Here is an 18,611-nt window from a genome sequence, read left to right on the forward strand (position 1 = left end):
TAAACGTTGAATTAAAGCATATACCACGGTACGAGAATGTGAAGGCCGACACTTTGGCTAGTTTAGTAGCAGCGCTATCTTGCCCAGATCGAAGCCCCCTACAAGTGACAATTCAAGAAAGAAGATTCTTGCCTTCAGCAGAAATAATTGGTGAAACAATGGAAGCACTCCCTATATCATGCTTAAAAGTAATAATAGATGATTGGCGTCAGCCTTTCGTTCACTATCTCAAGCACGATATCATACTAGAAGATCCAGAGGCGAAGTTGCAGATTAAGCAAAAAGCGAAAAGATTCATTATGTGTAATGAGAAATTATACAAAATGTCTTATAATAAAATGTTGTTACGATGTCTAAGTGAAGAAGAGGCAGGTCAAGTGCTACGAGAGGCACATTTTGGGGAATGCAGGGCACATCAGGTGGGAAGAAATTTGTTCCACCAAGTACAACGGATGAGATATTACTAGCCGACAATGTTTAAAGATGTAATAGACTACACGAAGCGATGCCACGAGTGTCAAATCCACGGGGATATCATACATGTGCCCCCTAAAGACCTTCATCAGTCAGTTACTTCTTGGCCTTTTGCCACGTGGGGACTCAATGTCATTGGCCCCATAAATCCACCATCATCCAAAGGAAAACAGTATATACTAGCAGTAACGGACTATTTCTCCAAATGGATGGAAGCGATTGTACTACGAAGTGTTAAAGAGAAAGATGTTGTTAATTTCATTCGTCACGTAATAAGATATCGTCATGGTATCCTGAAGAAAATCATCACAGACAACGACACTCCTTTCAAGAACAGGGGCATGGAGAAGCTATGTCTTAAGTTTAAAATTCATCAGTCGTTCTCAACACCCTATTATTCACCAGCTAATGGACTGACAGAAGCATTCAATAAGACGATTGTAAAAATATTGAAGAAAACAGTGAATGCGAATAAGCGTGACTGGGATGAAAAACTATAGGAAGCTCAATGGGCCTATAGAACAACACATCGTACAGCGACACAAGCACCGCGTATTCGTTAGTTTATGGTGTAGTGTTGAGGCTCAAATATTGCATATCAGACCCAATTGATTGCATAGATTTACATGCATGAGACCGCTTAATGGCCTGATTAATCGTGTTTGTAATGCAGAGTGTATGTACGAGCCTGGACCGAAAAGGGTACTAAAAGCATGGATTTAATGGTCTGAAAGCACCAGAGCATGAGACGGACCCTAGGAGACCAAGATCGACAGATTTGCATGCCAGGGATCCAAGAAAATTGAGAAATTGAAGCTTAAGTGTCCCAAAAGACGTCCAAAATGTAAGATTACAGGGTTTTCGCCATCCGATCAGCTCAAAACTTTATACATGGCCTGAGGGTCATAAATTAACCGTACACATAAATTTTCATCCATTGTATCGCTGTGGAAGGGGCCCAACGGACAGATTAGCCCACAATTTACTGATCTGGGACCCACCTGATCTCTGGATACTCCTCATCTTCGGTCTCAACGCCTTAAATCATGAGAAGAACAAGATGGATGGTGTGGATTTCTCATAATCATCATACAGTGTACATAGTACACTTTTTGCACTAAGACTGCATGGCAACACGTCTTCTTCTCCAACTCAAACACGGACAGCGTACTCACACCGTCCGCCGGTTCCATGCAGTGGGGCCCAGTTTGCATCCAAATCATAAATCTGGACCGTTCATTGAATCCAGAGGGAGGGCGTGACCCTCACCTAGGTGGAATTTTCCGGAAAAGTAACGTGGATCGGATTTTAACAGTCTAAAAGCAGGACGGACGGTAGGGAGAAAAATCTATGGACCGCACCAAGGGACGGCAAAAACCATACCTTCCTGACCGAAATTCCAAGGGGAATCTGGTGGATGGAGTGGATTTTCCAAAAGTTATCTTGAGTGGGCCCCACTAGTACATCAGCGTAAGCCGATTTACGCAGGCCCTGTTGTGCGCGCGACCAAAGTTCCGGGCCGTTTTTGCAACCGTGGCGAAGATCGGTCTGACCATATGAATGGCTCGAATCACTCCTGTGGTGTGGCCGATCAGAGATATGAAGACTGAACGAAGCAGATCGTCCGTTCATATCATTACACGGCGTCAGAACAGGGACGTGCGTTCCTGGCTGCGTAAACTGATTCACGCAAGGAGCTATGCACATCTACAGCAGGACTCTCTCCACGCCTCCAAGTCCTGATAAAAGGGGAAAAGAAAGGGAGTTTGGGCATCGGAAGAGGCTGGAAAAGCTTTGGAGCTCTCGGTTTTGGGAGCAGGAGGATCTCGGTTTGGAGCTTCAAGGTGGAACGTAAGAGAGTGAGAAAGATAGTAGTTTTTTTTCTTTTCTTTTTCTTTTTGTTTTGTTTTTGGTTTAAGAGATCCATCCCATTCATGTTGGGCTGAACCTCTTAGCTAGGGCTAAGAGGTGAAGCCTGTAGCGAGATGGGAGATCTTACTTTGTGCCTTTAATTTAAAAATTCATAAACTGAATTTGATTTAGTTGATTATTAAAGGAATATTTTTCATAGTCTTTAATGGTCTGTTGTGACTGAAATTACAATGGGTTTGCAATGGCTTTGAGTATTTCTTTCCCCTTTTTATGTTTATGAAGTCAGGAAACCCTGTTGTTCATCATTGTCCCATGGGCATGGTAGGATGACAGTACCCTTCTTGATCTCCATACATTGTTGGTTGGTTGGTAATTAGTTTAATTCTGTTGTTTACTTTGTCTCCTGGGCATGGTTTGGTGATGGAATCCATTCTAATTCATATACCTTTCACCTCTTGAAAACTATATCAAAGGAAGTCTAGTTCATTTTCATGATTTCTGAAGTAGGCATAAGATCTCCCTGATCTCTGCAAGTGGATCCTCTAAATCCCTAGTTTTCTTCCCCTGAATTGTTTAAAGTTTTAGATAATTATTCCACAATTATTCCTTAAATTCTATTTGATTTAGATAGCATCTTAGGTTAGTTCTATTTCTACCTAGTTTCAGGAAACGTACAAGTTTCAGTCCCTGTGGATTCGACCTCGGTCTTACCGAGTTTATTACTACATCACAACCCTATACTTGGGGAGTGAACAAGTTTTTGGCGCCATTGCCGGGGACTGACGGTTATGATTCTTTGAAATTAATTAGTTTTAGAATTAGTTTGAGATTAGGATTTTATTAACTTTAGTTTTATATTTTTATTTCTATTTGATTTTTAGAACTAACTTGTTTCCTGTTTTGTAGGATCCTGACATAAACTTCTAAATTGGTAATTCTTTCCTAAATTCTCTATTTTTTCTGTTTTTAGAATTAAGGTTTAAATCTTAGAAATTTTCTAATTCTAGTATCCTCTCATCTGTAGGAAATAGAAACTAGGTTATTTCTTAATTAACTTTCTACTTTTATTTTTAGTAACTTTGTAATCTTAGAATCTAATTTGTTTCCTAATTTATTTTTAGAATTTTTGTTTAGAAACTAACCTTCCTATTTTGTAGGCCTTTAAGATAGAAATCTCTAATTCGGTACACTCCTTCTCTACTTTCTATTTTTCAGTTCTCTTTTAATAATTTACTTTCTAGTTTAGATCTTCCCTAATTTACTTTAGAAATTTTTACTTTCTTGTAAGAATACCTTCTTTTAGAAATTAATTTACTGTTATTTTTCTTTTAAAGGATCATTCTTCTCTTTTTAGAATCTAACTTATTTTTGTTTTATTTTGCAGGTTTTTAACTAAGGACTCCAATTTGGTAATTTCTTTCCAACTCTCTCTTTCTTTCTAGATTTTCTTTCCCTTTCTTAGGATTAGGTTTTTAACTGAGGGCTGCGAGTGTTTTCATGCCCAAGTGGGCCCGTGACGACACTCGACGTCTCTTGACTGAAGGAGGATTGGTTGAGGGGTTGACTATCCATCGCAGGACTAGACACCGCTCGAAATCCCCTGAGTTAACTGAAGTTATGGCTGAAGACCAACCTCCTCTACTCCCACCCAGGGTGGAGGATACCCAAGATGAGAATGAGGTGCAACAGGCACCCCCGCCTCGTACTTTACGAGATTATCTACAACCGGCGGGAGTGAGTATGCCCTCATGCATGATTTTTCCTGAAAACACAGGACAAATGGACATCAAGCCAGGAGTTATCCAACTCCTTCCCAAATTCCATGGACTTGAATCTGAAAGTCCATATTTACATTTGAAAGAGTTCGATGAGATTATAGCTACATTATGTTTTCCTAATGTATCTAAGGATACAATTAGGCTGAAACTCTTTCCTTTTTCCTTAAAAGAGAAAGCTAAGACGTGGTTACATTCACTGCGTCCTAGATCCATTGGCACATGGAACGACATGCAGAGGGAATTCATAAAAAAATTCTTCCCACATCATAAAACAATTACCCTCAGGAAAGCAATCATGAACTTTGCCCAAAAGGAAGATGAAACATTCTTCCAATGTTGGGAAAGGTTCAAAGACTTGGTCAGTTCATGCCCACAACACGGATTTGAAACGTGGCGCATTACAAATTTTTTCTATGATGGACTGACATCTTCCATGCGCCAAATGGTCGAGACAATGTGTAATGGAGAGTTCATTAATAAAGATGTTGATGAGGTATGGGATTACCTCGATAGTCTCGCTGAAAAAACACAATCATGGGACTATTACCCAATGGCGAACACCACGTCTAGGCCAACTCAATTAAAGGAGAAAGGTGGATTATATCTCTTGAAAGAAGAGGATGATCTCAAGTGTAAAGTGACTACGCTCATAAGGAAAGTTGAGGCCATAGAAGGAAAGAAGGATAAGGTTAATGAAATTGTTTGCGGCATCTGTGATTGCAACATTCACACAACTGAAAACTGTCCTACAATACCTACCTTTCGAGGAGTGTTGAATGAACAAGCCAATGCCGTAAACAACTATCAAAGACCTTTTACTGGACCTAACTCCAATACATACAATCTTGGCTGGAAAAATCATCCAAACTTTAGTTGGAGGAACGGACAAACGGCTACTCCTCCAGGTTTCTTCAATCAAAATCCAAATCAAGTGAAACCTCAAGAGGAACCGGTTCAAAATCCCATACAAGAGCTGGCCCAGGCAATGCGGGGAATTACAGATTTTATGCAAAAGATAGATTCTCGTATGACGGTTATAGAAAAGGGGATGCTTCCTGCACAACCTCTCCCCAATCCTAAACCGCAGTACGAGAATAATGATCCCAGCTCTTCAAATCAGATGGGGCATGCTAAATCCATCACCACTCTTAGGAGTAGGTAGATCATTGATAAAACTCTTCCGGTTAGGCCTGAAAAGCCTCAAGAACCAGAAGAGGACAACAATGATGGAACCAGTGATGCCCCACAAAAAGTAGAACCGGAACTTCTAGAGAAGCCAGTTGCTCCATTCCCCCAACGGTTGGTTTCACCAAAACCTCTCTCTAACTCTCAGGATATTCTAGAGGTGTTGAAACAGGTGAAAGTCAACATTCCTCTACTTGATGTCGTTAAACAGATACCTTCATATGCCAAATTCCTGAAAGACTTATGCACGACCAAAAGACGGAAAATTATTCAAACGAAAATCTTCTTGACTGAGAAAGTGAGTGCCATCCTGAAGCAAGACGTGCCACAGAAATTCAAGGATCCCGGTAGCCCAACCATATCATGTGTAATCGGGAACCATCGAATTGATCATGCACTTCTTGACTTAGGAGCGAGCGTCAATCTGATTCCCTACTAGGTATACAAACAGTTAGGTTTGGGTGAATTAAAACCCACCCTAACCACACTACAACTTGCTGATCGCTCTGTTCGTGTACCAAGAGGGATAATCGAGGATGTGTTGGTCCAAGTTGATAGATTTTACTACCCTGTAGATTTTATCATCCTGGACACCGAACCCATCAATAACATGAGCACTCAGATTCCCGTCATTCTTGGTCGCTCATTCCTTGCCACGTCAAATGCAATTATCAATTGCAGGAATGGTGTCATGACTATGTCTTTTGAAAATTTGACATTGGAGTTAAACATTTTTTTCAATAACGGCAGCAACTCAGAGGATGATGACGATTTCTACGACATTAACATGATTGACTCTTTCGTGGAAGATACGACACCGCTGACCTTATCCTTCGACCATCTGGAGACGTGCCTGGCCCACTCCCATGATTTTGATGATGACATGATTAGGGAGACGTGTGCCTTACTTGATACTGCACCGGTACTTGAAGTTAACCGGTGGAGGCCACAATTTGAAGAATTGCCACAAACCGATGTAGTGCCTCTACCGTCTAACCTCAAGCCGCCGAAGCTTGACCTAAAACCTTTGCCCTCTGATTTGAAATATGCCTATTTAGGTCAAGATGAGACATACCCGGTGATGATCTCTGCCCACCTGGAGAAAGAACAGGAGAGTATGCTTATATCTACTCTCATTGAGCATAAAGGAGCCCTGGGATGGACGATAGCGGACCTCAAGGGAATCGATCCCTCGATTTGTACTCACCGCATATATCTTGAGGATAATGCAAAAATCGATCGGCAACCACAACGTAGACTAAATCCAAATATGAAGGAAGTGGTTAAGGCCGAGGTTCTTAAACTATTGGATGTGGGTATTATATACCCTATATCTGATAGTCAATGGGTGAGTCCAACTCAAGTGGTCCCTAAGAAGTCCGGAATCACCATCGTAGCCAATGCTAATAATGAACTCGTGCTAACTAGAGTCACTACTGGTTGGAGAATGTGCATTGACTACAGGAAGTTGAATACCGTCACGAGGAAAGACCACTTTCCTTTACCATTCATTGATCAAATCCTGGAAAGGTTAGCTGGTCATTCCTATTACAGTTTCCTTGACGGGTATTCGGGCTACAACCAGATAGAGATAGCCCCTGAAGACCAGGAAAAGACTACATTTACATGTCCCTACGGCACCTTTGCCTATCGAAGGATGCCATTCGGACTATGTAATGCCCCTGCCACCTTTCAGCGATGTATGCTTAGTATCTTTTCTGATATGGTAGGGCAATATTTAGAGGTCTTCATGGACGATTTCTCTGTTTACGGTCCATCTTTTAGCAAGTGCTTGGAAAGTCTTAAATGTGTGCTGAAAAGATGTGAAGAAAAGAACTTGGTACTTAATTGAGAGAAGTGTCATTTCATAGTTCAAAAGGGAATTGTCCTTGGGCATATCATCTCGTCCAAAGGAATCGAGGTAGATAAGGCAAAAATCGATCTTATCTCTAACCTACCTCCACCCAAGAACATCAGAGACGTGCGATCCTTCTTAGGACACGCAGGATTTTATAGGCGATTCATAAAGGACTTTAGTCTTCTCTCTCGTCCTTTATGTAATCTTCTTCAAAAAGATGCTCCGTACGTGTGGACTGAGCAATGCCAGGAAGCTTTCACCAAGCTTAAAGGCACGTTAACCACTGCACCTATCATGCAGCCACCCGACTGGAGCTTTCCTTTTGAGCTTATGTGCGACGCTTCTGATTATGCTCTTGGGGCGGTCCTAGGCCAGAGAAAAGATAAGAAGCCCTACGTCATTCATTACGCAAGTAGGACTCTAAATCCTGCCCAAGTGAACTACTAGACTACGGAAAAGGAACTCTTAGCCGTAGTGTTCGCCTTGGACAAATTTAGGTCCTACCTGATCGGATCCAAGATCATTATCTATACAGATCATGCGGCACTGAAGTATCTTCTTTCTAAGAATGATTCTAAGCCCCGCTTGATACGATGGATCCTTCTACTCCAAGAATTTGATTTGGAAATTAAAGATAAAAAGGGAGTAGAGAACATAGTGGCCGATCACGTTTCTCGCCTTAATACCTCTGATCCCTTGAGGCGACCCATATCAATGATATGTTCCCTGATGAACAACTGTTCAGAGTCTCCCATTCACCTTGGTTCACTGATATTGCTAATTATCTTGCTACAGGTGCCATACCAACACAGTGGACTGCGTAAGATAAGAAGAAATTTTTCACCGAGGTGCGCAACTTTTTCTGGGATGATCCTTATTTATTTAAATATTGCCCAGACCAAATTCTAAGGAGATGTGTACCAGACGATGAGCATCAGAGCGTCATCTCCTTCTGTCACTCAGAGGCCTGTGGTGGTCACTTTTCTGTTAAAAAGACCACGGCCAAGATTCTGCAGTGTGGCTTTTACTGGCCCACTATGTTTAGGGACACTCATGAGTTTTGCAAAGCTTGTGAGCGTTGTCAGAAATTGGGAGCATTGTCCCGTCGAAATATGATGCCTTTGAATCTCATTCTTATCATTGAAGCATTTGATTGCTGGGGCATCGATTTCATAGGACCATTCCCCCAATCGTTTGGAAATCTGTATATTTTGCTCGCCGTGGATTATGTCACTAAATGGGTCGAAGCGATTCCATGTCGAACTAATGACCATCGCACGGTCATTAAATTCCTAAAAGAAAACATCCTTTCTCGATTCGGAATGCCTCGAGCCATCATTAGTGATGGGGGCTCACACTTTTGTAATAAACCATTTGAGAGCTTAATGAAGAAATATGGTATCTCTCTAAGGTGAGCACCCTATACCATCCACAGACAAGTGGACAAGCTGAGATTTCCAATAGGGAGATCAAACACATTTTGGAGAAAATGGTTAACCCAGATCGTAAGGATTGGTCAATCCGATTGACCGATGCCTTATGGGCATACCATACTGCCTTTAAAACCCCTATTGGAATGTCTCCCTTTAGACTTGTCTATGGGAAGGCTTGTCACTTGCCTGTGGAGTTGGAACATAAAGCATACTAGGCGATCAAAAATCTTAATTTCAATCTGGACAACGCTGGCTCGCTACGCAAACTTCAATTGAATGAACTTAAGGAAATCTGGAATGATGCGTACGATAATTCAAGAATTTACAACGACAAGATGAAAGCATTTCATGACCAACACATTTTACGAAAATCATTCATGCCTGGTCAGAAGGTCCTTTTGTACAATTCTCGATTACATCTCTTTCCGAGTAAGCTTCGATCTCGTTGGACCGGCCCTTACATTGTTGTTACTGTTTTTCCTCATGGGGCCGCTGAGATAAGAGATCCCGACAATGGCAAGGATTTTAAAGTCAATGGCCATCGATTGAAACCATTTGTCGAGAAATTTGATTCAGAGGACATGTTCATGCCTCTGACTGATCCTGTTTACCAGGATTGATCTCCTAGTCTGATGGAGGTATAGGTAGGTTTCCTGTTTTCTTAGGACTAGAGTTATTGCTTTATTTGTCTGGCTGAAGACGGTAAACTTAGCGCTCCTGGGAGGCAACCCAGCTCTTCATTTCATTAGTTAGTTAAATGTTTGTGGGTAACATTACTGCAAATCCTCACGAGACTACAACTCGTCCACTAGGGGTAACCTAGGGGTTTAAAGGCTTGTTGCATACGCTAAATGCAATCGAGAGCACCTACGAAAGTGGTGTAGGTAGGATTTCATTTTTCTTCTGTTCGTTTCTCTCTTGTGCTGACCCGCTCTTACGTAGATATCTTTGGAAAGCCTCTTGATTATTTCATCCAGGTTTTATCTTTCCATCACTTCTCATTTACTTATTTTGTCCCATGTGCATCACATGCTTATTTCTTTTACATTGAGGACAATGTAGATTTTAGGTTGGGGGTGGGAGATTAGGTTTCCTAATCAGTATTTTCTTAGTCTTAAGCAGAAATTGTGAAAATTTTTAAATTTTTCTAGAATTTCATATGAATTCGAAGCAATTTTGACGGCCATCTTGGATTTAGAACTACAAGATACGTGATGTTGGTACTTTATGACTCTTGGATTCAGTTATCTATCAAATTTCACAGCTAAGTTTGAATCGTTAATCCATTACTAGAAATTGTAAACATTGATTGAGACATGAATTCGCAGGACACATCTCACGTGCATATTAAGGTTTCAGTTTGATATTGAAAGATTAACTTGGTAATCACCAAACATGAAAGGAACCAACTTGGAAAATTGAATGGATTGGGCGAACAGTCTTTACCATAGGTTTGCTCCCTATAGGTGAGGATTCGATTCCCCATGAATGATATGTGAAAAAGTTGGGTGTACAGTCTTTACCTTAGGTTTGCTCCCTATAGGTGAGGATCTGATCCCTCTTCTTGGCGTTACTTCGAAGGAAAAAATCAAAAAATTAAAAGAATAAAAAGATAATATGTAAGCCAAGTTGAGTTATCGTGAATTCTCTTAGTTGTTACCAATGATATCCTTAAATATCGAGGTGAATCTTAATGTTGACAAGTCGAGATTAGACTATACATTCATAGATCTCAATGGTTAGAATTTTTCTAATTAATGGAATAATACTTTGAACTTGATTATGAAGTTTACCGTGCACTGGAGTCTAGGAGAAAGTAATATCCAACAGTCATGAATCTAAAAATTCTCATATTTGGATTACTCTGCAAAAATCACTCAAGTTTATAAATTGTTCTGTAATTCTTAACTTATTTTTCGCATACTTTACTCGGGACTAGCAAAATGCTGGTTGGGGGTTATGTTGAGGGTCAAATATTGCATATCAGACCCAATTGATTGCATAGATTTACACGCATGATACCGCTTAATGGCCTGATTAATCGTGTTTGTAATGCAGAGTGTATGTACGAGCCTGGACCGAAAAGGGTACTAAAAGCATGGATTTAATGATCTGAAAGCACCAGAGCATGGGACGGACCCTAGGAGACCAAGATCGACAGATTTGCATGCCAGGGATCCAAGAAAATTGAGAAATTGAAGCTTAAGTGGCCCAAAAGACGTCCAAAATGCAAGATTACAGGGTTCTCGCCATCCGATCAGCTCAAAAATTTATACATGGCCTGAGGGTCATAAATTAACCGTACACATAAATTTTCATCCATTGTATCGCTGTGGAAGGGGCCTAACGGACAGATCAGCCCACAATTTACTGATCTGGGACCCACCTGATCTCCGGATACTCCTCATCTTCGGTCTCAACGCCTTAAATCATGAGAAGAATAAGATGGATGGTGTGGATTTCTCATAATCATCATACAGTGTACATAGTACACTTTTTTGCACTAAGACTGCATGGCAACACGTCTTCTTCTCCAACTCAAACACGGACAGCGTACTCACGCCGTCCGCCGGTTCCATGCAGTGGGGCCCAGTTTGCATCCAAATCATAAATCTGGACCGTCCATTGAATCCAGAGGGAGGGCGTGACCCTCACCTAGGTGGAATTTTTCGGAAAAGTAACGTGGATCGGATTTTAACAGTCTAAAAGCAGGACGGACGGTAGGGAGAAAAATCTATGGACCGCACCAACGGATGGCAAAAACCATACCTTCCTGACCGAAATTTCGAGGGGAATCTGGTGGATGGAGTGGATTTCCCAAAAGTTATCTTGAGTGGGCCCCACCAGTACATCAGCGTAAGCCGATTTACGCAGGCCCTGTTGTGCGCGCGACCAAAGTTCCGGGCCATTTTTGCAACCGTGGCGAAGATCGGTCTGACCATATGAATGGCTCAAATCACTCCTGTGGTGTGGCCGATCAGAGATATGAAGACTGAACGAAGCAGATCGTCCGTTCATATCATTACACGGCGTCAGAACAGGGACGTGCGTTCCTGGCTGCGTAAACTGATTCACGCAAGGAGCTATGCACATCTACAGCAGGACTCTCTCCACGCCTCCAAGTCCTGATAAAAGGGGAAAAGAAAGGGAGCTTGGGCATCGGAAGAGGCTGGAAAAGCTTTGGAGCTCTCGGTTTTGGGAGCAGGAGGATCTCGGTTTGGAGCTTCAAGGTGGAACGTAAGAGAGAGAGAAAGATAGTAGTTTTTTTTCTTTTCTTTTTCTTTTTGTTTTGTTTTTGGTTTAAGAGATCCATCCCATTCATGTTGGGCTGAACCTCTTAGCTAGGGCTAAGAGGTGAAGCCTGTAGCGAGATGGGAGATCCTACTTTGTGCCTATAATTTAAAAATTCATAAACTGAATTTGATTTAGTTGATTATTAAAGGAATATTTTTCGTAGTCTTTAATGGTCTGTTGTGACTGAAATTACAATGGGTTTGCAATGGCTTTGAGTATTTCTTTCTCCTTTTTATGTTTATGAAGTCAGGAAGCCCTGTTGTTCATCATTGTCCCATGGGCATGGTAGGATGACAGTACCCTTCTTGATCTCCATACATTGTTGGTTGGTTGGTAATTAGTTTAATTCTGTTGTTTACTTTGTCTCCTGGGCATGGTTTGGTGATGAAATCCATTCCAATTCATATACCTTTCACCTCTTGAAAACTATATCAAAGGAAGTCTAGTTCATTTTCATGATTTCTGAAGTAGGCATAAGATCTCCCTGATCTCTGCAAGTGGATCCTCTGAATCCCTAGTTTTCTTCTCCTGAATTGTTTAAAGTTTTAGATAATTATTCCACAATTATTCCTTAAATTCTATTTGATTTAGATTGCATCTTAGGCTAGTTCTATTTCTACCTAGTTTCAGGAAATGTACAAGTTTCAGTCCCTGTGGATTCGACCTCAGTCTTACCGAGTTTATTACTACATCACAACCCTATACTTGGGGAGTGAACATGTAGAAGTTGTCGTGTCAATCGAAATACAAGTCGCTTCATTAAGGGTAGTGGTGCATCAATTAATTACAGATGACGAGAACGCAGGAATACGGTTGAAAGAGTTGGATCTGCTAGATGAAAAAAGACTGGCAGCTCAGCAGCGCTTGCAATTATATCAAGCCAAAATTTCTGCTGCCTTTAATAAAAAGGTTAAATACCGATTTTTCAAGAAAGGGGATCTAGTTTTGATGTTGAAAAGGCCAATAATAGTCACTTAGAGAATAAGGGGCAAGTTTGACCCTAAGTGAGACGGACCGTGTATTATAACTGAAGTCTACTCCAATGGAGCATACAAAGTAACAGATCAAAACGGATGAGGCATCAGTATACCAGTCAATGCTCGCTTCATTAAAAAATATCACCCCTAACAGTGGGAGAGATTTTGATCTAGAAGATTATCAGGATAATTCTTCTACATCAAACGGGGTAATCACAAATGAAATTGTGAAATACCCTTTAAAGGCGGAGCCTTGTATTCTTTCTTCGCGAATGATGAATAAAAGATGAATTTTCAAGCATATCACTATCATCGAAGTCCCAGCCATTGCTGTCATTATTAGTCAATTACTTCTTGACCTTTTGCCACGTGGGGATTCGATGTCATCGGCTCCATAAATCCACCGTCGTCCAAAGGAAAACAGTATATACTAGTAGCAATGGACTATTTCTCCAAATGGACGGAAGCGATTGCACTACAAAGTATAAAAGAGAAAGATATTGTTAATTTTATTCGGCACGCAATAATATATCGTCATGTTATCTTAAAGAAAATCATCACAAACAATGACACTCCTTTCAAGAACAGAGGCATGGAGAGGTTATGTCTTAAGTTCAAAATTCATCAGTCGTTCTCAACACCCTATTATCCACCAGTCAATGGGTTGGCAGAAGCATTCAATAAGACGATTGTGAAAATATTGAAGAAAACAGTGAATGGGAATAAGCGTGACTGGGATGAAAAATTGCAGGAAGCTCTATGGCCTATAGAACAACACATCGTATAGCGAGACATGCTACCTTGTATTCATTAGTTTATGGTGTAGAAGTTGTCGTGTCAATCGAAATACAAGTCACTTCACTAAGGGTAGCAGTGCATCAATCAATTACAGATGATGAGAATGCAAGAATATGGTTGATAGAGTTGGATCTGCTGGATGAAAAAAGACTGGCAACTCAGTAGCGCTTGCAATTATATCAGGACAGAATTTTCACTATCTTTAATAAAAAGGTTAAACACCGATCTTTCAAGAAAGGGGATCTGGTTTTGATGTTGAAAAGGCCAATAGTAGTCACTCGGAGAACAGGAGGCAAGTTTGACCCTAAGTGAGACGGCTATATATCATAATTGAAGTCTACTCCAATGGATCATACAGAGAAACAGATCAAGACGGACGAGGCATCAGTATACCGGTCAATGCTCGCTTTATCAAAAAATATCACCCCTAACAATGGGAGATATTTTGATCTAGAAGATTATCAGGATAATTCTTCTACATCAAAAGGGGGAAATCACAGATGAAATGGTGAAATATCCTTTAAAGGCGGAGCCTTGTATTCTTTCTTCGCAAATGATGAATAAAAGATGAATTTTCAAGCATATCACTATCATCGAAGTCCCTGCCATTGCTGTCATTATTAGTCAGTTACTTCCTGACCTTTTGCCATGTGGGGACTCAATGTCATCGGCCTCATAAATCCACCGTCGTTCAAAGGACAACAGTATAAACTAGCAGCAACGGACTATTTTTTCAAATGGACGGAAGCGATTGCACTATGAAGTGTTAAAGAGAAAGATATTGTTAATTTCATTCGGCACACAATAATATATCGCCATGATATCCCGAAAAAAATCATCACAGACAACAGAACTCCTTTCAAGAGCATGGGCATGGAGAAGTTATGTCTTAAGTTCAAAATTCATCAGTCGTTCTCAACACCCTATTATCCACCAGATAATGGGCTGTCAGAAGCATTCAATAAGACGATTGTGAAAATATTGAAGAAAACAGCAAATGCGAATAAGCGTGACTGGGATGAAAAACTACAAGAAGCTGTATGGGCTTATAGAACAACACATCGTACAGTGACACAAGCTACCCCGTATTCGTTAGTTTATGGTGTAGAAGTTGTCGTGTCAATTGAAATGCAAGTCACTTCACTAAGGGTAGCAGTGCATCAATCAATTACAGATGACGAGAACGCATGAATACGATTGAAAGAGTTGGATCTGCTGGATGAAAAAAGACTGGCAGCTCAGCAGCGCTTGCAATTATATCGGGCCAGAATTTCTGATGCCTTTGATAAAAAGGTTAAACACTGATCTTTCAAGAAAGGGGATCTGGTTTTAATGTTGAAAAGGCCAATGGTAGTCACTTGGAGAATAGGGGGCAAGTTTGACCATAAGTGGGATGGACCGTATATCATAACTGAAGTCTACTCCAATAGAACATACAGAGTAACAAACCAAGACGGACGAGGCATCAGTATACCGGTCAATGCTCGCTTCATTAAAAAATATCACCCCTAACAGTGGAAGAGATTTTGATCTAGAAGATTATCTGGATAATTCTTCTCCATTAAAAGGGGGCAATCACAGATGAAATGGTGAAATAACCTTTAAAGGCAGAGCCTTGTATTCTTTCTTTGCGAATGATGAATAAAAGACGAATTTCAAGCATATCATTATAATCGAAGTCTCAGCCATTGCTGTCATTATTAGTCGTTCACCATTGACAAAATTCACGCTGTCACCGTCACTACTGGTTACTTATCAAAATTGATTATTATCGCTAAGCTGGCTGGATATAAAGAATACATATCATCAGATCAAGCTGGCTGGATATAAAGAATAAATATCATCAGATTATCACGCAGACAACAATAAGCAACAACGATATATCAATTATTGCTTCACCATCTAAGGCAGCTTAGCTAAGCCACATACATATGGCCAACTATGTGTAAGACCTATATATTGTCTGGGATAGCAGTGTAGAGCCAGCGGCCCTAAAAAGCCCATATAGGCCACATCACATGCATACCCATGTGGGTAACCGTCGGAGCCAGTGATTAAAAGCTTCAAAAGGCTAGAAGTCCTCAACGGCCAGTCACACGTGAGATCAATGCCGTCTGTAAGCTCTCCGATAGTGTCATAAACGAGGATGAAAATACCCTCATGTGAATAGGTCCGAACTTACAGATGAAGAAAAATGGAGAATAGAATAAGACCCCCCCAGGTCTTTGGCTTGATTTCAGTATTAACTCATGAGGACAGGGTCTCAATAAAAAAACCCTTATTGATGAATTGGTGGCCCTGAACTTGGTACAAAAGGTAGCCTAGTGCACCCCGTGAACTCTAGAGAGTTACTGTAGCTAACCATGCGCGTAAATCCCACTGAGTTCATGGCTCCGGTAGCTTCATTGGGCCCTCTGATGGATCGTTGTTTGTGAACTCCCTGGTCGCGATAAGTCCAGAGAACTCAAGAGAGTTAGAGAGACCATTCACATAAGACCTAACTCCAACTACTTATGAGTCTAAAAAACTGTGATTGCTCCACTACTCAAGAGCTTAAACTGTGTGCAAAGCTAATTAACTAACTTTGAAATGAAATAATTCCACCCATTGAAATAAAACATCACATAGGGTCGTCGTGCAATGCATATATATAAATAGTAGAAGTAATAAAGCATGAGTATGAAAGTATTGCATCAACATGTATCCCAAAATCGATGATTGTATTATCAAGAATGCATTTTGCTTTGAATAAAACACCGCAAGTTGTTTATGTATCACAACGTAAAAGGAATATTTACATACAATGCCTATAGATCTTCGGCTATGTTTAATATTGCTAAGTAACATTGCAATTCTTCTTTTAATTGAAATTGTGCCGCAGCAGTCGTGCGTTCAATCTCAAGAATTATTCTGGCTTGATTGGGAATGCCAACCAGTTCTGATTCCAAAGAAGCAACAACTTCCCTATTGTTTGTTTGTTCAGCTTGTTCAGTATCAATTACTTGAGTATTCATTTCAAGCTCCTCCTTGAATTGACGAATAGTTACATCTTCTACTTCTTGCTGACTCTTAAGTAATAGAATCTCTCTCTTGAGTATAGCAATTTGATCGTCAATGATCGCCTTATTTCTATCAGAAACTTTTAACATCTCATGAAGAGATTAACTAACAGCATTGTAATTAGCAAGGACATCATCTGAACAAGAGAGTTTCTCCTTGAGTAGTGTCAACTCTTTCTGACAACTTAAAATTTCGAGAGCAATGACTATACCTCGCGCTCTTTCTAAGTTTTTTGTGGAATTATAAAACTGTGATAAGGAGTCGTGAAGAGACTGAAAATCAACATGCACCAGACGAGCCGAATGAGTGAGGACTGCTAGGGCACTATCCAAAAAAGGCCACTGGGTGAGATCTTTAAGAGTGCTGATGATAACAAAAATTGTATTCTTGAAGAGTCCCAACATAAGAGGAGACACCTTTTCCAATGAGAGTTTGTCAAAAACTACGATTACCGAGTTAGACCCTTCAGATCCACTTGGAGTTGGCACGGCCGAAGCTAAAAGAAAACGAAGAAAAGATTATAAGTTCAAAAGAAGATGCATACGTATATAATAATATAAAATAAGAAAAGAAAATATGTACCTGATCTGGGGGTAACAATAGAAGTAGCTTGAACAGTATGGGTTGTGGGAGTTGCAGAGCTGGGAGCTTTCGTAGTCACAACATTATTGAAAGAAAGCTCCTGAGCCCCTACAATACTCGAGTTAAGAGTAGTCGGAGTTGGGATGTCAATCGGATCAGGAAAAAATTCTAAACTTCGAGCTACTGGCTAGATAAGAGAAGGACGCACAATGGGGGACTTATCAATTTGAATAGAGGCATCAGATGTTGTGGGGACTATCGGCAAGGTTTCTTCTGTATTGTGAAGAAGAAGTACGTTTCCCATTGTTACTTGAATTTCTGATAATGGAGCTTTTAGATCCCTTAATGTTGATGTTTCGCGAGCAACCACATCAGCGGTTTCCACGATACATGAAGAATATGAGGCATCAAAAGAAAGAAAGATATTTGCACTAGGAGAATAACCAGATTCTCCATAATCAAGTTACTCCTCATCTAGGGAGGTCACTGGAATCAGATGAGAGGCATTTGGATGAGTGATTGGAACATCAAGAAGTGGAGACTCGACTCTAACATCGCCTTCTTCTCCAATATCCACCTTAGCATCAGTATCTTCATTTAACAAAACATCTCCCTCATCGGTTAAGCTCGTGAGAGAAGATGTATCATCGCTTGCAGTATTTGCTAAATATTCTAATGAGCTGTCTTCCACCGATGCAGTTTGTTTTCCCTATAAGCAGTCTTCACAGGGAGAAGACATGCACCTTGAGTAGGAGAAGGGACCTGTTATGCCAAAACTTCAGGAGACAATGACTTAGCACGCGAGCGAGTCATAGGAGATATAGTAATAATAATCCAACGCGCTGTAGGAGAAGTTATGGCTATTACACGACTTGTTGTGGTTGTTGTAAGGTCCATGACAGGGATAACTGTGGTGGTCGTATGTTCAATAGTAGGAGAAATTGTAGAAGTGATGGGCTCTGTAGTAGGAGGAATGACGGGAGCAGGGTGTGTAGGTTGATCTCCTCCTTCAAGAGTAGGGGAAGGCAGAATACCGCCTGCAGTTTCAAATTTATTGCGAGGAGTGGCCAATCTTTCTCCCCGTTTTATCAAATCCAAAGGAGAACCAAAAGCAATCTATCCTTTCAGAGTATTTGGAGGCTTTATTTCTCTAATGGGCTCTTCTACAGAAATTTTACGACGAAGTTATCCCGGAATGGCGGCCTGATCTTTCTCATTAAAATATCCAATCCCTTGCTCTGGCCTATAATTCCTAAAGCGTGGAGGAAGAACCCAGATAGGCCGATCCACCGGAAAACAG

At 40.7% G+C, this 18,611-nt stretch overlaps 1 non-coding gene across 1 annotated transcript; it reads right to left on the reverse strand.

The window, feature by feature from the left end:
- Positions 1 to 4,401: 4,401 nt before the first annotated feature.
- LOC131250271 (small nucleolar RNA R71) lies at positions 4,402 to 4,508 on the reverse strand. Its single transcript, XR_009173198.1, has one exon. It is a non-coding gene; the product is annotated as a small nucleolar RNA R71 (small nucleolar RNA).
- Positions 4,509 to 18,611: the final 14,103 nt, after the last annotated feature.

This window comes from Magnolia sinica, chromosome 6 (genome assembly GCF_029962835.1).
Source record: "Magnolia sinica isolate HGM2019 chromosome 6, MsV1, whole genome shotgun sequence".
Taxonomy (NCBI): Eukaryota; Viridiplantae; Streptophyta; class Magnoliopsida; order Magnoliales; family Magnoliaceae; genus Magnolia; species Magnolia sinica.